At 45.0% G+C, this 23,152-nt stretch overlaps 1 protein-coding gene across 1 annotated transcript in view; it reads left to right on the forward strand.

Annotated features, from left to right (window-relative positions):
• Positions 1-23,152, forward strand: part of TMEM258 (transmembrane protein 258) — a 428,372-nt gene that overhangs the window by 368,644 nt on the left and 36,576 nt on the right. The window lies entirely within an intron of this gene.

The raw sequence follows: 23,152 nt of genomic DNA on the forward strand, positions 1-23,152 counted from the left end.
AAAGAACCACGAAAACAATGTGTACAGTAACAACTGATTTGAAAAGAGGAAAACCTATGAAAGACTTCGGAACTCTCATCAACACAATTCCAGAGGATCCGTGCTGGAACATGTTGCCCGCCTCTAGCAAGGCGATGGACTCAGAAGGAAGATGTATTTGGCCAATGGGGAGATTTTTTTTGCTCGACTATGTTTGTAAGAGGAATTTTGTTTTTCTTGCTTTTCAGTGGAGGAGGTAGAGTAGAATGGGGGATGGAAAGGAGAGAATGTAAATCTAAAAATAAAATAAAATGGAATTGTTTTTTAAAGAAATAACTTGAGCCCACTTCCTTATTGTATCTACACAAAAGTTAAGGCCCAGAGAAGGGAAGTTATTTGTAATGCCTTATGTTTATTCCCCCTGTTTACACACACACACACCCTGATGCCAGAGCTCAACTTTCCAAATTGGGAACCAGACATTGAGTCGATGGCCTTTCAGATGTTCAGTCTTTCAAAGCTGGCCAGTGTCCCTTGGAAACTCTGCTTTGTGACTTGACATAATGGGCACCCAACCTACTCTGAGAATTCACTCAACTTTTGAGCACCACATACAAATATTCACATTACAAAATAGTAAACACACTCCCCTTCTAAAGATTAATGATTGTAGAAGACAGGGGCCAGCAACCCCTGAACTCACGTGCCCCCGAGTAAAGGTCATGCCAGGCTAGGACAGTTAGGTCATCCTGTCTGTCATGCCAGGACTTGGCATCCCCCACCCTTGCCTAGGTTCCTGCCACTGCTCCCTTTGTCTCTCTGACTTGGGCAGTAGGGGTGGTGGGGGTGGTGCTGAGCCATAGGAGAGCAAACCTGGCCATTCCCTTCCTCACTTGCCCAGCCTGACACCCTTGGAGAATAAAGGGTCTGTGCCTGTTTAAGTAGCCTTTTTCACTCCCCTCCTCTATTCAGGGGTGCTCCCCTAAAGGGTCCAGCTGATGTGTGCCAGGCAGAGGCAGCAGGGCCTGAGGTCCCAGTGGGAAGGGGTATCAAAGGGGGTCTAGCAGCCAATCCAAGTGACCATCCAGCCTCTGCTGGAAGCCCTCCAGAGATGGCCACAAGACAGCCCACTGTGATTTGAGGCAGCTCTCATGTTTTCCAAGACAACCAAACCAAACTGGGTTCTTTCCAAGGCCTCTCTGTGGCTCCTCCTTCTGCCCTTTGGGACCAAGGAGTCAGTGTGTTCTGTTTCCCCCCCACACCCACCTTTGCAGAACATATTTCCTTTATGAAATTTTCAACTTGCAAAGACCTGTATTCCACTCTTCCTTGGCCAAAAAAAACCAAAACCAAAACGACCCTCCCACACGAATAGAACCCCACCATGTTCTATTTCACAGAAAGATTGCTTTCACCAGGTACTTTTTGAAGAACTGTTTCAGTGTGTGCTTGGCTCAAGATGCTTATTTTCCTTGGGATTATTCCCTTCCCAGCTCTCCCTCTGCTCTTATATCCCTCTCTCCCTTCTTCCTGTCCCCAAACATTAACCTGACTATATTTCAGTCAGCTGTCCTCGTGGAAGCCAACCTCAGGTGTCCACATTAGGTCTGGAATCAATATGGTGAGCCCCTGGGGGTGGTGAGCTCCCCAGAAGCAGGGCCACCCTGCCCACTTACAATGCAACTCCTCATAAATAGCAGACACTTAGTAAATGGTTGCTGACTTGATTGTGACATGTGCCAAACTATTCCTAATAATGGTTTACAAAGTAGCAAAAGACTCTATATTTTTATTTTAAGCAATCGGGGTTAAGTAACTTGCTCAAGGTTACACAGCCAGTTATTTCTGGGTGTGGTGCTGAGTGTCTGAGCCCGGGATTCGATCTCCAGGTCGTCCCAACACTGGAGCCGGTGCTCTTACTCGCTGAGCTACCTGGCCGCCCCGACTCTATATTTTTAAAAAGTGAGTGCCCATCTATTAGGGAATAGCTGAACAAATTGTGACGTATGAAATAATGAAATGTTATTGTACGTGAAATTTATTTATTTATTCATTTAAGGAATTTATTCCTTAATTACTTATTTAAGGAATTCAGAGAAACATGGGACGATCTGTATAAACTTGTACGATGCAGAGAGAGACAATCAGACTCAAGAGAACCTGCCAACATAGTAACTACAAGAATGTAAAATCAAAACAGGCGAAACATTCAGCAACTAGCACCTATTGGGCGCCTACTGTTTACCAGGCATTGGGGATAGGATGGCAGACAAAATGGCCCTGCCCTCAAGGATCTTACAGCATATACCCATAGAGCTGGGTTTAAAGTATCTTATTCTTCTTCCATCTTGTCTGACTCTTCATGACCCATGTCTGAATTTGAACTCAGCTCTTTCTGAGTCTGACATTTTATCCCCTGCACTACCTACAAGATGGTTAAGTGAGGGGCAGGACTGGAGGAGAGGGAGAACTGGTGGGAAAAAGGACAGGTGAGGCATGGAGGGGGTGAGATGGAGAGTGCTGGACCTGGAGTCAGAACGGCCCAAGTTCAAATCTGACCTCAGACACTTACTAGCTGTGTGACCCTGGGCAAGTCACTTGACTTCTGTCTGCCTCACTTTCCTCATCCTTAAAATGGGGATGATCATAGTACCTGGCTCCCAGGGTTGTAAAGATCAAGTGAGATATTTGTTTGTTTTTTTCCAAATGCTTTATTAACTTCTGATTTACATCATTCATTTCCACCAGATTTTGAGTTACAAATTTTCTCCCTGTTTTTCCCCTACCCACTGCCCCAAAATAGCAGCCCCACAGGATATCCCCTCCTCCAATCTGCTCTCTCCCATATTCCTTTCGACTTTTCCAGTGGATCTCTATGCCCCAGCGCCTGTATATCTTATTTCCCAATTACAGGTAAAATAGTATTGATAATAGTATATATATATATAGATATATATATACATATATATATGCATATATATATATTTGAATATTTGATTTTAAAACTTTGAATTCCAGATTCATTCATTCCCTTCCTCCCTTGTGACCCACGCTTACTGGGAAGATAAGCAGTTCAGTGTAGGTTGTACATGTGTAGCTAATGCAAAACAATAACATAGTAGATATATTGCAAAAGACTGACTATATTTCACTCCCTCCTATCCCACCTCCCACTTGTTCTATTCTCTACTTTGATACTGTATCTTGTCTTTCTTTTTTTTTTTTTTTAAAGCAATCGAGGTTAAGTAACTTGCTTAAGGTTACATGGCCAGTTATTTCTGGGTGTGGTGCTAAGTATCTGATCCTGGATTTGATCCCCAGGTCATTCCAACACTGGAGCTGGTGCTCTTACTCACTGAGCCACCTGGCCACCCCTAAGCAATTGAGGTTAAGTAACTTGCTCAAGGTTACACGACCAGGTGTTTCTGGGTGGGTGATAAGTGTCTGAGCCTGGATTCTATCCCCAGGTCATCCCGACACTGGAGCCAGAGCTACCTGGCCACCCCTGGATGTCAAATTTTCTATTCAACTCTGTTTTTTTCAGCAAGAATGCTTGAAAGTCCTCTATTCCACTGAATGACCATATTCCAAGCCCTTTGATCCCTCAGTGTAGAAGCTGCCAGATCCTAGGTTATCCTGATTGTGTTTCCACAATATTCAAATTGTTTCTTCCTGGCTGTTTGTAATATTCTCTCCTTAATCTGGGAATTCCGGAACCTGGCTATAATATTCCTAGGAGTTTTCTTTTTGGGATCTTTTTCAGCAGGTGATCAGTGGATTCTTTTTTTTTTTTTTTTAAGAAATCAGGGTTAAGTAACTTGCTCAAGGTTACACGGCCAGTTATTTCTGGGTGTGGTGCTGAGTATCTGAGCCCAGATTTGATCCAGGTCATCCCAACACTGGAGCCGGAGCCGGTGCTCTTACTTGCTGTGCTACCTGGCCGCCCCTTCAGTGGATTCTTTCAACCTCTATTTTACCCTCTGATTCTAAAACATCAGGGCAGTTTTCTTTGAGAACTTCCTGGAGGATGATTTCTAGGTTCTTACTTTGATCATGGCTTTCAAGTAGTCCAATAATTTTTAAATTATCTCTCCTGGATCTATTTTCCAGGTCAGTGGTTTTTCCCATGAGATATTTCACATTGCCTTCTATTCTTTCATTTGTTTGGATCTGTTTAACAGCATCTTGGTTTCTCATAAAGTCATTATCTTCCATTTGCTCCAGTCTAATTCTGAAGCAATGATTCTCCTCATTGAGCTTTTGAGATTCTTTTTCCATCTGGCAAATTCGACTTTTTAAGGCATTCTTCTCCTCATTGCCATTTTGGGCCTCTTTTGCCATTTGAGTCAGTCTGTTTTTTAAAGTGTTATTTTCCTGTAACCAGCTCGTATTTTCCTTTGAAGCTTTTGGTGCAGGAGTTCTGACTTCACTGTCTTCCTCCTGTTCCATGCTTTGATCCTTTTTGTCCCCAAAAGAGGAGTCTAATGTTGGAATCTTCTGTCTGCTTTGTTTCCTTTGCTTGGTCATGTCTCCCCTCAGTCACTTGACACCTGGGCTTTTTGCCACAGTAGGAATCTGCTACCAGACAGGGGCGTTTTTGTCCCAAATGCTGGGGTTTTCTCAGCTGCCAGAGGTTTTAGATGGGTGCCCTCTCTGAGGTCTCCACACGCTCTGGCAAGCTGGACACACACCCCAGGACCTCCACCCTAGACTGCAATCCAGATCCAAGCAGGTTAAAGCAAGAGCGACTACCCCTCAGACTGGTGCTTGGTCCCCCTACACTCTGCAGGCCAGGAGCTGAAGCTGCCACTTGGTGCTGGCTGGCTGTGCTGGCATCTCAGCGGCTTCTCATCCCGGGGGCAAAATCCACACACTCCCACTTACTGGGTCCCAAAGTCCAGACTGCACTGACCTCTCACTTTGTCCTTTGCATGTATGTGTTGATAAATCTGGAAAGGGCCACAGCTGCTGCCGATCTGGAGTCCCTCTGGCCGGTGGCTGGTCAGGCCTGTCCTGGGGCTAAAGCCTTGGTGTGGGGCTGGTCTCAGCTCCCAGAGCACTGCTCTGGCCGATTCCTGCTGGCCTGCCCTCAGCGGGAGGTTAGCTTCTCTGTGTCATTTTGTGGGTTCTGCAGCTCCAAAGGTTGTTTAGAGTCCCCTTTTTACATGGATTGGGGAAGGTGGAAGCCGGAGCAGTGGGGAGGTCCTGCTTCTACTCCCCAAGTGAGATATTTGTAAAGTACTTAGTGCAGTTCTGGGAAGATAGTAAGAGTAATATAAATTATACTCCATGGATGAAGATAAAGTCTATAGGTAAATGATATTCTATAGAAGGTGGTTCTTGAATGGAACTTGGAAGGGAGGCAGGCATTCTGAAGCCTGATGTGAGAAGGGAGGGCATTTGAGGCAGGGGAAATTGTACAAAAGTCCGGCATCTGGAGATGTATGAGGAGTACCCAGTAGGTGGCAATTGGAGCAATGCAGAATAAAGTAAAAAAGTTGGTGTTTTATATGCCAAACGGAGGGGTTTGAATTTGATCCTAGAGGCAGTAGGGAGCCATGGGAGCTCCTTGAGCTGGGGTGGGAAGTGGGAGACCTGTGCTTGGGCAGTCGGGCAACAGAGTAGAGGATGAACCAGAGAGGGCAGAGGCCAGACCCCGGAGCCCAGTGAGAAAACAGCTTCTGGAATAGTCCTGGTGAGGGTCAGATGGGGGCCTGAACCAGGGTGGAGCCAGGGCGTGAGTGGAATGATATAATGGAGGGAAAATTGATGAGACTCTGTAACTGATTGGAAACGTGGTTTAAGGGAGAAGGAAGACCCCAAGGTGATTGGGTGATGATCCCGGCTGGATGGACCTTCATTCCACAGGCCAGCTGGGTTAGGGCTTTGGGCCTGGGGGTCATTGGGGAGCACAGGTCCTGCTGATGGAGTAGCTGGCTGCCCCTCCCAGAAGGAGAGCTCACCACCTCCTGAATATCTCCTGAAGCAAGCCCTTCTAGCCGGTGCTTCTCACTCCTCCATTTCTCTGAATCCTGCTCCTCAGGGTCAAACAAAGCAAGCCAAATCCCTCTTCCACCACACAGCCCTGAGCGTCCTTGGGGACAATTCCAGGCTGAACTTCTGGTCTCCACCCTTTGTTTTTCATTCCACCTCCCAGGGCTAAGGACAGACTAACAGTCTCAGAGCTGAGAGCTCTGTGGGGTCAACTAATCCAGCTGATACCTGAACAGAAATCAACAGCATTCCCATGACAAGAGGTCATCACCCCTTTCGTAAGCCTTCCAACTCACTGCCTGGCAAAGCAGCCCCTTCCATTGCTGGACAACTCTGACAGCCAGAAGCCTGTTTGCTTGTCTAGGCCCAAATCTGTAACCTCTCTACTCACCACCTCTCATTCTGGGCAAATGGCCTTGTGGGACAGAGGGGATGGCTGGGGGCAGGCACTAGGAGCAGGAAGGTAAAAGGAATTATACCTGGGAACAGCAGAGGCTCCTCACAGCTTTATCGTGGCCTAGCCTGCCTTCAGATCTTCCTGGGTAGAAAAAAGTATCCCCCTCCTCAGCCCCACCCCCCTCCAACCAGCCTAATATACCATCTACGTTCTTTCAGGCACTAGACATCCTGGGTTCCAGGACATTTCTCATTGAGGTGAGCAGACATCAGTGGTTCATAGGTTATAGAAACAGAGGAAGGTTTGGAGCCCATGTGGCCCAAGCCCAGAAGTAAATCAGGGTGCCCGGGAAGAACTGAGGCAGCATCTGCTCCCACTCTCAGCCCTTTCCATTTGTCCTTCCTTTCACACACATCCCTCTCTCCCACACTAAAAAACCAAAGCAAAACCTAGGAACAAATAAACATAGACAGGCAGAACAAGTTTCTGTGCTGATCATGCCCAAAACTGTCTCCTTGCCATGGGAGGGGGGGGCAGGATGCCCGTGCCCTCAGGCTCTGCAGGGGCCTGGCTCTGGCCCAACTGAGGGGGCTGGGCTGTGGCAGGATACACAGTCCATCCTGTCTCCCCCAGTAGAATGTAAACTCTGTGGGCAGGGCCTTCACTTGGGTCCCTGCATCCCTAGCACCCAGCTCACAAATAACACATACTTAGGTGCTTCCAAAATATTTAGTGATTGATGGAATGATGTTTTTTAAAAGATCACTGGACCAGAAACCTTAAAATCCAGGTTCTAGTCACAACTCTGCTTTATGGAATCAGGCACAGAATCACTGGATTTGAGAGTTGGCAGGGACAGCAGCTGCCCAGGTCTATTCCAGCCTAGACCCAGAAGGACCCCCATACCCCAGAACCCTGACAAATGAGCCTGGGGAGGGGGGACTCCCATCCCACCTGGTGATAGTGCTTCCTGACATCAGCCTCAGTAAAGAAACTCCTCAGAAATGGCCTCAGGTTCTGTGGCCATCCCTTCATCTAGTGATACCCCTTCAGATACTCAAACACAGCTCCTAACTCACCCCCTTGCTCTTCAGTCTGCACAGCCCTGGGTCATTCACCCCAGCCTTCTACATCTTTGTTGTCTTCTCTGGACACTGCCTAGCTCTCCTGAAGCTCTCCGGACCTGGGGCCCTCAGGGGGAAACACAAGATTAACCCAGATTCTTTGGTTCCCTGGACATCCATACATCCTAGAACAAATCCCCCACTTCAGAAAAGGATGTGCTCTGTAAAACTTGGTCTCAGTTAAAAGGCCGAACCCAAGGACCTAGAGGGCCTCAAGGACCAAGGTTTAGATTGTGATCAGTTAATGATAGACTCCTGGTGGGCACTTGTGAGCTATTCAGCTCAGTACTTGATTATGAGCTAGAACCAAAGCATTCAATAAATCAAAATCTACTTCAATGCTTTCCTTCCTTCCTTCCTCCCTCCCTCCCTCCCTCGCTTCCCTTCCTTTCTTCCTCCCTTCTTTCCTCCCTCCCTCCCTTCCTTCCCTTCCTCCCCCACCTATCAGGACAGAGTACAGAATCACTGTCACCCCATTATTCCTAGAATAATTCCTCCTAGAGGAGAAACGGGTTGCTAATCTGGGAGGGTTTGCCCTGAGCTCTGTGGACAGCATTTGTTTTCCCCAAAAAGCTTGTCTGTGGGCCAGGCCTGAGCTGCAGGATACAGCTGGAAAAGTAGTCTTAAGTTCCTGACCTTGAATCCCCCCACCACCACCCCATCCAGTCTCCTTGGCTCCCGAGGCCTCAGTGGGAGGATGGGAGCTCTTTCCAAGGCCTCAGAATCCAATGCTATTACATACATCCTTAAAAATGAAGCCTCCGGGGCTGGTGACACCAGCACATTAATGGATTAAATAAATAAGGTTTACTAGGGCCTGGTGGGTGCTAAGGGCTGGAGATAGAGACACAAGCAGAAAGACAGATCCTGCCCTCAAAGAGCTTACAGCCAAGTGGGGAGATAAAAACACAAAATGGAACTGAAGTAGCCCTTAGGGCTCAGGGCTGGGCCAGGATAGAAACGTTAGAGTTTGGTGTGGGTGAGGATTCCAGAAAGGCACTCACCCATCTCAGGAAGTGGTGGCCAGAGGGCTGGAGGCATTGCCAGGATGCAAAGGCCACTGGGACCGAGTTGGACAAGTCCAAGGAGCCATGAGGTGGGTCCACATTGTCTAAAACTGTGAATTGGTCTGATCATCCTGTAAAAATAATTTGTAACCTTAGGAGAAAGGTCACTTTGACCTCCTACAGGCCATTGGCTGGTCCCTAAGAAAGTCAGTGCCAGAAAGGAAGATGCCGTATTTAACAAAATACTCATGGCAACACTACTTGTGGTAGCAAAACCCAGAAACAAAGTAGATCCTGATCAGTCGAGGAAAGGCCTCCAAAAATGGAGGCACGGGAATTTGGTGGGCTATTACTGTGCCATGAAAAGGAGTGAATGGGGAGAATTTAGAGAAAACCAGGAGGATTATGTGAACTGAAGGAGGGCCGAGAGACCCAGGCATACAGGGACAACAACAATAGAAATGAAAGGAATGGTAAAATGGAACCCAGCACTATATAGTTCTAATCACTAACCTTGCCCTAAGAAGACAGAGGGATGTGCCCTCTCCTTTATGCTAAAAACACCGGCACAGTGTTTCCTGTGTGAGATGTCCAGAGCTTTCTCTTTTTAAAAAGGGAAGGTTTCAGTGAGGCAGGGCTGGGTGAGGAGAGTTGTATCTGGAAATAACCATGATACAAAAAGCAAAGGCCATCATTAAGACTCTTTAAAGGTACTTCTTGAGCCTCTCATTTTATCCAATGGATTTAAGTTCAAATCCCAGCTCTGCCACCTACTAGAAATGGGATGGGGGGGGGCAGGAGCCAATCATTTGGGGGACTTGGGGCAATGCACTCCCCTATTCCTGTCTCAGTTTCCTCCTCAGTAAAATGGAAATGTTGGACTAGATGTCCTCTGAGGTCCTTTTCATCTCTGAAACCCAGGAATGCTCTGACCTGGGACTTCTTCCCTTCTGTAATTTCCTACCCTGTAGTCAAAACACCTGCACTCCAGGTCGACATGCCATGATGGCTTACTATAACTCACCTCCAATTACAATCCTCAGCAACTTCCCTCCTCCCTAGGCTCAGTTTATGTAACCTGAAATGGAGTTAACAAAAACTACAAAGAACTATATATAAGGGGGAGGGGTTCTGTCCAGTGAGAGGCCCTAGTCCTTGAAACATGCACAAGGTTTTCTGTTTCACATCTAGGTGGAGATTTAGGGAGCCTGTTTCCAGATATGCATGAAAACACATAATGACCGACTTTCTTCTCATCTTCTCACATCAGGGCCCACAATTTTGCTATTGTTTCTTATATAACAATGGAAAACATTTAATTGGCTACTGAGTCATACTGATGAGGGATGGCTCCCTCTAGGTTCAGCAGGAATTCTGATCTTATCTAAGACCAGAAAGAAAACCTGCAACAGCATCTGGAAAGAATTCAAGGTCTCAGGCTGAATTGGAGTGAGAGTTGTAGAAGTTTATTGTTACAATTCTGTGAGAAGTGGACAAGAGTCCTTTAGGGGACCTTTGAGTGAGAGGGGTACATGCTTTTACTTTTAAAGGGTAGGGCTGCCATTGTCAGGGCTGACCTGACAGAAGGGACCTCAGTGCATAGATAAAGGTTAGAGCTGATTGAGAGGAACTTATGACTTTAGTGCATAGATAGTTTAGATGAGATTTGGGCCAGAGGAGACATGAGGCAAGGACAAAGGAGTATTTGGGCCAGATCAGATGAGACATTAAGACATTAAGAGATTAAGTAAGAACAAAGGAGTCACAAGGTGTTGCCTAGGTCTAGTGTGGATAGGGGGAAGGGGCAGAGTGAGGCTGGGAAAGGCATTTTACAGATTACAATTTTACAATACAAATTGCAGTTACAACTGCACAGACTGGTTTTACAAATTGGTTTTACAAATTGATTTAGACCCCAGGTACCCCATCATTCCCCCCTTAAACAGAAGACAGCCGAATTCATTTGGGGGCACAGGACGATGGTCTCAGCTTTCCGAGCTGCTTCCCGCTGGTGAGGGGCGTAGAGCTGTCCCTGCCACTCAGGGTATCATCATTCAAAGGGTGGGGTCCGTGGCCAATGTCCGAAATTTGGCTGATGCCAGGTCCAAGGGGTGATGGGTAGCGACTTCAGGCAACGGTTGGTACTCAGCCTCTGCAATCATCTGCAAATGGAATGCACTGAGCCTAGAAGAGACAAACTTAGCAAGGAGGTTAAGCAGGCAAGGACCAAAAAGAAGTATAAGAATATGATGAGTGGGACCAGGAAAGGGGCCAGTATAGGGAAAAGCCAGGACCACCATGAGGAAGAGGAGGATCCTGGTGCCCTAAGGGCTTCATGGATTTCTTCCATCCAATTGGCCTTTTCCAGTATATTTTTGGTGTGGAGTTCTACCTGTAGAGAATTACTGATATACATGCAGCAGGAGGTGTTAGCTAAGGCACAAAAACCCCCACTACAGACCAGCAGATAATCTAAGGCTATGATTGAAGAACATTGTCCCCAACAACCCATTTAACTTGTTTAGAAGGAGAAGTGCTGGGCTTAGTGATGTTATAAATAGTCAGAGAGGGTGCGAGAAATCCCAGGGAGCACATACCTCGACCCCAGAATTCACACCCTCTGACCCACCCATCCCACAAAGAAAGGAATATCCTTGGGGAGCACAAATGGGGCCCGTTCGTAGTAGGCCTTGAACATGGAGGCTCCATGGGTCAGTTAGATTGCATGACAATGTTCCCAGCTGATGAGTCACCTGTAAGTGAAGGGTGCTGAGCCTAAAAGACACAAATCTAGCAAAAGATTAAACAAACAAGGCCCAAAAAGGAGTAAGAGAAAATTGACCAGAAGTGGGGTGAGTATGGGCTAGTATAACCCATTACTCAGACTATTTCACTGTCCTTTATATTTTCCCATAGACAAGATACCTCATAAATGTTTATTCTTTTACTAACATAATTGTACTGCCTTTAACAAAAGAGGTTCCTGACTTGAACCTCACAGCTAGATAGTAGACATACATGATATTAGATTTTCCAGTAAGCTAACATGAAAGAGCTCACATCTTTTACTGACTCCTTGCTCTGATCATAGAAACCTGCTATAGAAGGAAAAAACAGGGACCTGTGACATTCCAAATATGACAGGATAAAACATCCTTGCTTCTGTTCAAATTCAGGTTAGTTATAGATACCCAGCCAGGCAGTGTCTATTCCACCTCAAAGCTGGACTCAGGAATAGGTGGGGAACATTCCTCTTCAAAGGAACCCCATGGGAAAACTGAGCCAGGAGGGATCCCATCCCAGATGGAGGCTAAGATTGTCCCTCCAGCCTTTACCAAATGCAGACTTCCACCTGTCCACAGTACAGGCTCTGAGTAACTTGTGGCATTTTCTCTCAGATACTGATTTGATGCAGATAGCTATACCCAAATTCAAACTCAAAATAAAATTTAGTTATGGTCCCAAATGCCTTTTACCTTAAAACAACAAGCCTCAACAATCACAGCTTAGAGCCAGTTATAATTATTTCTATTTTCATGGAGCTGCAATAAGCAATAAAGGTTTATCAGGTAAGCCAATTTATAGAAATCCTTTTTAATCCTTGAAACTTCTTAGCAAGTTAGGTTCATTTAAAAAAACTACATGACTGAAAAAAAGTTCTTTTCCCAATGATCTTGCTTAACAGAGATAGTTTCCAGGGGATTTGGCAGTTTAATGCCCCTGTTTAGCCAATTCTCATACAAGCAGGAGGACTGCTCTGAATGGGCAGAACTAGTCAGACTAAAGTTGTCACAGTTTTAGGTTTTAGCATTAAAACAGTAGCTTAATAACTTAGTTAACAGTCTTACAATTTTAGACAATCTTGACTGAAAATTCCTTTTTAAACAAAGACAGACTTGGAAGCTTAAGATTTCCCCAAATATCAGCAGTATTATTACTATTTGTTTGTATCTCAAACATAAGAGCTTTAAACCATCAGATATTATAACATAAAAAATCCAATTCACACAAAATAAACATTTTAACATAGGGTTAGCAGAACTAATAAAGTAACATAGCTCGTTTCACACTTTTTCTCCATCTTTTAGTTTCAACAAAATTCAGATTGAAAACTGCTTTTTGTCACTCAATTTTTACAGTACAAGAGGATTTTACAATTTAGAGATACCATAATAGAACAATGACATTATGACATTAATTGCATTTCCAATTCATCACATACCAAAATTATTGATAGAAAATTAGGCTTACCAGGTGCAGAGGCTTTTCTCCTCTCCCCACAGTTGCAGAGCTTGGTTGTGGCCCCAGGGGTTTGAAAGGAGAGAGGATCATCTGCATGCCCCAGGGGCCCAGGGCTGTTGCCAGTGGGGTCCTCAATATAGCTGCTATGCCTCCCTGCCAAATGTTTTTAGCTATTCTAACTTTTACTCCAATAAATTTTATGTGTCCACCCCTTAGAAACGTCTTTGAAAGTGATAGCTTTGACTTCCCTAGAAAAGGGAGAGAGAGTGGCACCTACTCCCTTATCCCAGTTCTAGAGAACCCAAAAACCTCACCTTTCATATCAAATCTTAGAAAATATTCCAATTTGCCTAAATGCCAAGTAGTAAAATGATTTCTTATTTTTCTTTAGCATCAAATTAGGAGTGACACTTTTAAAAAATGACCAGAATGCTTTCAGTTGCCTTTCAGTTGCATTCTGTTACACAAAACTTTTAGGTGAGGCAGGAAATAGTTAAATGTTAGTCTACCTCCCTCTTTGTTCTGAGGGAAAATATTCCTTCCCATTCTTATCACCTTTTCTTCACTCCACTTGGCCAGAGTGGAAAGAAGAGGAGGAGATTTTCAAACTTTTAAAGATCTTAAAACTTCTGTTCATAAACAAGACAATATTTTGCTCTTTTTCTCTCCCTCTCCAGCCTGCATTCAGCAGCATGGGAAAGGAGGAGGAGGGAAAGAGATATCAGCATTTCAAAGGAATGTCCTGCAGTCCAGCTGCAGTTTAAAGCTTAGAGATGTCAGATTACTCACACACACTCATTCACAGAGAGAGAGAGAGAGAGAGAGAGAGAGAGAGAGAGAGAGAGAGAGAGAGAGAGAGAGAGAGAGAGAAGAGAGAGAGAAGCTGACAGGAAGGTTCAAAAGCTCACAGAGGATTTCTGGAACCCTCAGCACAAATCACATTTTCTTGGCCCTGAGATAGATGCCAATTGGGGCCAGGTAAGATTGCTTTGAGATAGCCTAGGCACAGACCCCCAAGTATAGGGGGAAATTGGCCCATCCTTTCTACTTGAGGTCTTGAAGACCGAGTGTTTTTCAGTTGTACAAAAGATATCCTAGGGGTGAGTCTCGGGGTATGGAGGGAGACTGACCCATCCTTTCCTGGCCCCCAAGCCAAAGTCACTTGTAGTCGTCTGCTTTTCTGTGACATCTTACATGAAAAGCCTTGCCTAAAAAAATATATGTGTATATTTTTTTAGACGCGGAGACACTTGTCCCTAGACAGGGCGTCCCCCATCCATGTGGGATGTGTCCCGGGTCTATTAAAAAATAGACCAGATTCCGGAATCATCCAGTCAAGCCTTCCTAGGTGCTTGAATGAACCTGACTTACAGGAAGAGAGGGAGGAGGTAAAGGAGCTTATCTGAACTCCAAGAAAGCTTGAGACCACAGACTATCCTGGCTGGCTGGCCAAAATGATGAAGGATGGCTCCCTCTAGGTTCAGCAGGAATTCTGATCTTATCTAAGACCAGAAAACCTGCAATAAAGTCTGGAAAGAATTCAAGGTCTCAGGCTTAATTGGAGTGAGAGTTGTAGAAGTTTATTGTTACGCTTCTATGAGAAGCGGGCAAGAGTCCTTTAGGGGACTTGCGAGTGAGAGGGGTACAGGCTTTTACTTTTAAAGGGTAGGGCTGCCATTGTCAGGGCTGACTGGACAGAAGGGACCTCAGTGCATAGATAAAGGTTAGGGCTGACTGAGAGGAACTTGTGACTTTAGTGCATAGATAGTTTAGATGAGATTTGGGCCAGACTGGAGGAGACCTGAGGCAAGGACAAAGGAGTATTTGGGCCAGAGCAGAGGAGACATGAAGAGATTAAGTAAGAACAAAGGAGTCACAAGGTGTTGCCCAGGCAGAGTTTGGATAGGGGGAAGGGGCAGAGTGAGGCTGGGAAAGGGATTTTACAGATTACAATTTTACAATACAAATTGCAGTTACAACTGCACAAACTGGTTTTACAAATTGATTTAGACCCCAGGTACCCCATCGATACTGCAATGCATAAGTAGACTCTAAGGAAGGTATTCAGTCTCTCTTCCTTCCCTCTGTCCCTCTCTTTCCTTTCCCTCTTCTCTATTTCTCTCTCTCTCTCTCTCTCTCTCTCTCTCTCTCTCTCTCTCTCTCTTTCTCTCTCTCTCTTTCTCCTCTCTCTCTCTCTCCCTCCCCTCTCTGTCTCTGTCTCTCTCTCCCTCTCCCCTCTCTCTGTGTCTCTGTCTCTCTCTCCCTCTCCTCTCTCTGTCTCTGTCTCTGTGTGTCTTTCTGTCTGTCTGTCTCTGACATTCTAGCCTCCTTAGGGTTCTCCTTGGAACCTAGGCACCAAACAGTTTCTCTGTTTCTCTCTCATACACACACACACACACACACACACACACACACACACACACACATAGAGGCCTCTCTCCCTCCCTCCTTATCTCTTCTCCCCCTCCTCCATTTCCCAGTCCCAGAAACCTCCTGGCAGTGAGGTCCCTCCCCACCTGGGAGTCTTGTGCAAGTGTCCCTTTTGTCTCTTCCATCTCTATTGTATTTATTGTCACCTGACCCTAAGTGAATGAGTATCAGACAGGAAATACCTTTCTGAGCTTTCATTGTGGTCCAGTAAGCAGAGAGCACAGCATCAGCTCAGGGGAAGCTGCAGAGGCTGGGGAGCCCAAACAGCCCTGAGCAAGTCACTTGCAGGTAATCATGGCATTATGTCCTGTGAGCAGGGTGCCCTGAACCCCCACCCCAGCTTAGCCGGAGGAATGCTTTGGAGCTGTGCTTTGAGTTTGAGCCCACTCTCCGCATGGCCTGAGGGGCACCAGAAGGGAGCTGTGGTTGTGGTTGGGGGGAACATTTTTTGTTTCTTGCTCTGGCTTTTCACCCCTTTATAAAAGCTAATTGATACTAACTGGTTAGCAATGATATCAAGGAGATATAAGGTATTAAAATGATAGTGGGTTGCTAAGTAGTATTAGATGACCTTGGAAAAACACTAACTGGTGTTGATATGGGGGGGAGGGGAATACACCAGATAGGAGGCTGTGTGTGAGGGGGACATGCACACCTTCTTAGGGCTCTTCTTGGAACCTAGGCACCAAACAGTGTCTGCTCTCCAGAAGCTTACACTATATCATAGAAGACAACTTCTACATTTCATAATGACATATTTCTCCTGGAATATGGAGAAATAGCCAGCCTCTGGGAAGCCAACCCTTTAGTGGCAGTGTGGGTTGGGAAACTGATCCCAGATCCTGTATGTGCTACAAATAAAGCTAGGCTCTGTCCTTGCTTCCTAATTAAGAGGATCAATGAGATTTCAGGCATTTAGAAACTGGAGGCTTGTATAGGGCTCAGCTGGGAATCCTGGGTGACAGACAAAGAGGTTCTGAGAGATCCATCCACTTGTCTGAGGTCACACAGCAAGTCCAAAACTTTCCCAATGAAACTCTCTCTGGGCCACCTCCCCCTGCTCCTGGAAGGCAGAAGCATATTTGTGACAGATCCCCTCCCACATATAGACTTCAACGATTTGCATTTTTTGTTCATTCATTCAATTGTAAAATCCTAGATTTATTAAGCACTGAGTCACCCTCCCACTTTCCCTAGCATTACTGCTCTCAGAAGACTTAAATTGTTAGAGGGAAGTGGTATTGGAGAAAGGAACAAATGCCATCAATTAAACTTTAAGATGTAAGTTGAGTCCAGTGGAATAGAGTCTTGGAGCCATAGGATATGGGTGGGAGGTCAAGCTCCAGTCCTTTGCTGCATGTGGGTCCTTGGGCAGGTTGCTTGACCACCCTGGCAGTCAGTCAAAAATCAATAAAAATTTTTCAAAAGCCTGCTATGTGTGGGGCAGTTAGGTGACAGAGTGGAGAGAGCACCAGCCCTAAATCAGGAAGACCTGAGTTTATAATACAGCCTCAGAAACTTACTACCGTGTTTCCCCGATAATAAGACACTGTCTTATTAATTTTTATGGACAGAAAAACACCAGAGGGCTTATTTTCAAGGGAGGGCTTATTTTAATGAACATTGACAGCAATTTTAATAAACAGGTAAATGTGAACAAAATAATGTACCTTTATTCAATAAGCAAATCACTGGGGAAGAACAGGATGACGTGCTCACTGCTGCAGCTCTGATTGGATGCAGCTCGGAGCTCGGCGTGCATTTCACCCGGGGTGGGGGGGGAAACGGTGCATACAGAGGGTACCGTAATGTAGCGTGTAGCGCAGGGGATCACCTTCACTACAGTAGCAATCTCAATAGGGCTTATTTTCGGGGGAGGGCTTATTTTAGAGGAATCTTACACAGTAAGGGGAGGGCTTATTTTCGGGATAGGTCTTATTATCAGGGAAACATGGTAGCTGTGTGATCCTGGGCAAGTCACTGAACCCTGACTGACTTTAAAAACAAAAGCCTACTATGTGCCTGGCTGAAAATAGAGACAGTCCCTTGCCTCCAAGATGCTCACACTCTAATGGGGAAAGCCATGTACAAATACTATAGAGAAAAAAACTCTAGACAGGCTTCATAGGACATTACCAACAGAGGAAAGGTTCCAGAAGGAAAAGGAATTAGGTAGGATCATAGTAGAAGGTGAGATTTTGGCTGGGAAGCTGAGAGGCAGAAGTGAGGAGGGCCTTTAAAGACGAAACAGGATTTTCTGTTTGATATTGAAGGTACCAGAGAAGCCCTGGAGTTTATTGAATAAGGGGGTGACATGGTCAGATCTCTGCTTTAGGAAGGTCACTTTGGTGATTGATTGGACCAGAGTGGAGAGGGACTCAGCAGCAGTGTGAGGTGAGGAGAGCCCACCTGGGGAGAGAAAGGGGAGAATGTGAAAGGTGTCACGGAGGTAAGAATGACAACCTGAGCAATAGACTGGATGTGGGGAGGTGAGAGAAAGGAGTCAAGGATGAAGCCTAGGTTATGAGCCTGGGGGATGGGCAGGATGGTGGTACCCTCAACTGTAATAAGAGGGATGGAATGGAGAGGATGTGGAGGGACAGATCCCAAGTTCAGTTGAGGACATATTGAATTTAGGCTGTCTACGGGACATCCAGTTTGAAATGTCTAATGGGCATTTGGAAATGCAAGAGTGGAGGTCAACAGAGATATGTAGATTTGAGGGTCATCGGCATAAAGATGGCACCTGAATCCATGGGAGCTATTGAGGTGACCAAGTGATGCAGAATTGAAGGAGAAGAGATCCCAAGACAGACTTGTGGGACAGCCACAGTTAGCAGGGAAGCCGTGGATTCAGATCTAGCAAAGAAAACTGAGAAGGTCACATAGAAGAACCAGGGGAGAGGGGGTATCCCCAAACCATGGAGAGAAGAGAGTACCCAGAGAAGCAGGTGCTGGACCATTTCAGCAGTTGCAGGAGGGTCAGGAAGGACGATGATGGAAGAAAAGCCATTCAGTTTGCCAGTTAAGAGATCACCGGTGTCTTTGGAGGGAGGCCTTTTGGTGAGTGATGAAGTCAGAGCCAGATAGTAGAGAATTAAAAAGAGAATGAGAGAAGAGGAAGCATTAGCACCCATCCTAGGTGGCCTTCTCAAGGAGACTGGCCACAAAAGACTGGGGAGATATTGGGTGGTGGGCTGGGTATGGAAGGATCAAGAGAGGGTGGGAGAGATGCTGCCTTAAGGAAGCAGCTGGTAGACAGGGAGGGACTGGAGGAGGCCACCTCTCAGAGAAAATGTGTATAGAAGGATTAGCCTTGGTGAGGAGAAAGGGTGAAGGAGCAGACAGAGGCAGGAGGCATTTGGGTGCTGGGAGATAAGGGAGAGTGAGAAGAGAGAGCTCTCTACTTAATAAAAAATGAGGCTGGGTTCTTATCTCAGAAGGGAGGGGAAAGGGGAGCCTTGGGAAGTTTGGGGAGCAGAATTCTTTTAGAGCCTTGATCTAACATTGTTTCTGAGAGAAACTGGGGAAAGCTCAGGCAACTTCCTGGCTTCTCTCCACCATATAGGCTCCAAGACCTCCAACCTTTGATGAAGCAAAGTCAAACCTCATTGAGGAAAACTCTGGGAGAATGACTGGGAGTTGGGAATAGAGCCACTAAGATAAGATGGTCCCTAGGCTTCTGCACTCTAGTGCATAAATGGTTCCATCTCTCTGGGTCATGGGTCAGAGATGGTGAGCTGCACGGAAGCCTGGAGCCATCCAGCCCGGCCCTCTATCCTTTTTATGGATGAGGAGACTGAGGCCTAGAGAAGGGAGGGCACTTTCTCTAGGTAGATGGCTGAATCCCTAGCCCCAGACTCTGGAGGCATAATCCTTTTCATCACACCTATACTGCCTCCCACAGTGTTCTTAGAGGAATAGTTTAGGTCAAACAGAAACCCCCTCCAACAGGTCAGGCATCCTGTCTTCCTGGCAGGTCATTGCTCCCCACCTGCCTGATTGTGGCCTGACCATAATCCTGTATGTCCTTGGTTTCACAGACTGAGACTCAAGAGACTTGGGCTCTGGGATGGGTCAACCTTAGACACCAAGGGCTACCGAGGCACTTCCCACCCTGACTGGCATTCTATGTTCTAAGGCAATGGGGTTCTCCAACCTTTTAGATTTCAGGACCCCTTTTTCTTCTTAAAAATTAGTGAGGATTCCAAATAGCTTTTGTTCATGGGGAATTATAGCTAGTGATATTTACCGTATTATAAATAAAAACAAATAAGCTTTTAAAATGTTCACCTAGTAACTCATTTGAAATAATAATAAAAGTAAGCTTGTTACATATTAACATAAATAACATTTTATGAGAAATAACCATTTTCTAAAACAAAAAAGTTAGTGATGATTTTAGATATTTTTGCAAATATAATAACTGGCTTAATAGAATAATGATTATTATCATCATTATTACAGCTTCTATATTGCTTTTACCATAGAAGACAGCTGGATTCTCCTGTCTCTTTAACATTTGATGTGCTGGGATAGTTTGTTTTGGTTGAGGTAAATGAAGAAAATTTAGCCTCACACAGAGATGTAGTTTGAAAAGGGAGGAGAGGGGGCAGAGCCAATATGGCAGAGTAGAAGCATGACCTTCCCAAGGATCCAGCCTCCACCTTCCCCAATCCATGTAAAAAGGGGACTCTAAACAAACTTTGGAGCTGCAGAACCCACAAAATGACACAGAGAAGCTAACCTCCCTCTGAGGACAGCCAGCAGGCCGGCAGGAATCGGCCAGTGCAGCGCTCTGGGAACTGAGCCCAGCCCCACACCAAGGCTTTAGCCCCAGGACAGGCCTGACCAGCCACTGGCCAGAGGGACTCCAGATCAGCAGCAGCTGTGGCCCTTTCCATATTTATCAACACATACATGCAAAGGACAAAGTGATAGGTCAGTGCAGTCTGGACTTTGGGATCCAGTAAGTGGGAGTGCGTGGCTTTTGCCCCCCGGGGGACAAGAAGCCACTGAGATGCCTGGCACAGCCAGCCAGCACCACGTGGCAACTTCAGCTCCTGGCCTGCAGAGTGTAGGGGGACAAAGGGACCAGTCTGAGCGGTAATCGCTCTTGCTTTAACCTGCTTGGATCTGGATTGCAGTCTAGGGTGGAGGTCCTGGGGTGTGTGTCCAGTTTGCCAGAGCGTGTGGAGACCTCAGAGAGGGCACCTATCTAATACCTCTGGCAGCTGAGAAAACCCCAGCGTTTGGGACAAAAGCTCCCCTGTCTGGTGGCAAAGTCCTACTGTGGCAAAAAGCCCAGGGGTCAAGTGACTGAGGGGCGACATGACCAGGCAAAGGAAACAAAGCAGATAGAAGATTCCAACATTAGACTCCTATTTTGGGGACAAAAAGGAGCAAAGCATGGAACAGGAGGAAGACAGTGAAGTCAGAACTCCTGCACCAAAAGCTTCAAAGGAAAATACAAGCTGGTTACAGGCCATAGAGGACTTAAGAAGCAGATAAGAGAAGTGGAGGAAAAATTGGGAAGAGAAATGAGAACAATGCAAGAAAATTAAGAAATGAGAGTCAACAGCCTGACTGAGGAAAATAACACCTTAAAAAATAGACTGACTCAAATGGCAAAAGAGGCTTAAAAAAAGCAATGAGGAGAAGAATGCCTTAAAAAGCCAAATTTTCCAGATGGAAAAAGAATCTCAAAAGCTCAATGAGGAGAGTCATGGCTTCAGAATTAGATTGGAGCAAATGGAAGCTAATGACTTTATGAGAAACCAAGATGCTGTTAAACAGATCCAAACAAATGAAAGAATAGAAGGCAATGTGAAATATCTCATGGGAAAAACCACTGACCTGGAAAATAGATCCAGGGGAGATAATTTAAAAATTATTGGACTACCTGAAAGCCATGATCAAAGTAATAACCTAGAAATCATCCTCCAGGAAGTTCTCAAAGAAAACTGCCCTGATGTTTTACAATCAGAGGGCAAAATAGAGGTTGAAAGAATCCACCAATGACCTGCTGAAAAAGATCCCAAAAAGAAAACTCCTAGGAATATTATAGCCAGGTTCTGGAATTCCCAGATTAAGGAGAGAATATTACAAGCAGCCAGGAAGAAACAATTTGAATATTGTGGAAACACAATCAGGATAACCCAGGATCTGGCAGCTTCTACACTGAGGGATCGAAGGGCTTGGAATGTGATATTCCATAGGTCAAAGGAGCTGGGATTAAAACCAAGAGTCACCTACCCAGCAAAACTGAGTATCATGTTTCAGGGGAAAATATGGTCATTTAGTGGAATAGAGGACTTTCAATCATTCTTGCTGAAAAAAACCAGAGTTGAACAGAAAATTTGACATTCAGATACAAGAAGCAAGAGAAGCATGAGAAGGTAAACAGGGAAAAGAAATCATAAGGAACTTATCAAAGTTGAACTATTAACATTCCTACATGGAAAAACAATAATTGTAACTTATGAAACTTTTTTTATATATATATGTGATTATATATATATATATATATATATATGAGGGTATATGGGCATATGAATACATATGTGAATGTGAGTATATATGTTTACAGGTATACATAGATAGAGGGCACAGGACCAATTTAACAGGAAGGGATGATACTTAAAAGATGAAATTAAAAGGTGAGAGGAATATAATGAGAGGATATGGGGAGAGACAGATTGGGGTAAACTATCTCATACAAAAGAGGCAAGGGAAAATGGTTACAATGGAGGGGAAGAATAGGAAGGCAAAAGGGAATGGGTCAACCTTATTCACATTGAATTTGGCTTGATGAGGAAATGAAATACACAATAAATAGGGTATCTCACCCTCCAGGAGAGTAGGGGGGGAAGGGGATGAGAGGGGGGATGATGGAAGGGAGGGCAGGCTGGGGGGAGGGAAGTTGAAAGCACCCACTTTTGAAAAGGGACAGGATTAAAGTAGAGAATAGAACAAGTGGGAGGTGGGATAGGAGGGAGGGAAATATAGTCAGTCTTTTATAATATATCTACTATGTTACTGTTTTGTATTAGCCACACATGTACAACCTGGTGTATGGGAGAAAATATGGGAGAGAGCAGATTGGAGGAGGGGATATCCTGTGTGACTGCTATTTTGGGGAGGTGGGTAGGGGAAAAATGGGGAGAAAATTTGTAACTCAAAATCTGGTGGAAACAAATGATGTAAATCAGAAGTTAATAAAGCATTTTAAAAAAAGGAAATGGAGGAGCATTTTAAGATAAGATAAAGCATTTAAGTAGCATCTTAATACATATATATATATATATATATATATATATATAGTTTAGGCCTTGTATTCCCTGAAAGGGTATCAGGAACCCCCAAGAACCTCCAAACTACTTTTTGAAAACTGCTATGGTAAGCAGCAGTCATCAAAACTACTTGGTACTGGCTGAGGAATAGAGGAGTGGATCAATGGAATAGATTAGGCACATGAGATTCAGAAGTCAATGACTATAGTAATTTATTGTTTGATAAACCCCCAGACCCTGGTTTTTGGTATAAGAACTCACTATTTGAGAAAAACTGCTGGGAAAACTGGAATATAGTATGGCAGAAACTGGGCATAGACCATTATCTAACACCATATACCAAAATCAAGTCTAAATGGGTGCATGATCTAGGTGTAAAGGTTGATACTGTAAGCAGTCTCCTAAAACAAGGAATAGTTTACCTATCAGACTTGTGGAGAGGGAAAGACTTTGTGACTAAACAAGAATTAGAGAACATTATAAAATGTAAAATGGATAATTTTGACTACATGAAATCAAAAATCTTCTGTATAAACAAAGCCAATGAAACCAAGATTAAGAGGGAGGTGGGAAATTGGGAAAGAATCTTTACAACCTATGTCTCCGACAAAGGACTCATCTCTAAAATATACAGAGAACTGAGTCAAATGTATAAGAATACAAGTCATTCCCCAATTGATAAATAGT

Source organism: Petaurus breviceps, unplaced genomic scaffold (genome assembly GCF_028583685.1).
Source record: "Petaurus breviceps papuanus isolate PSGF00001 unplaced genomic scaffold, PetGlider_PUasm1.0 90397, whole genome shotgun sequence".
Lineage (NCBI taxonomy): Eukaryota > Metazoa > Chordata > Mammalia > Diprotodontia > Petauridae > Petaurus > Petaurus breviceps.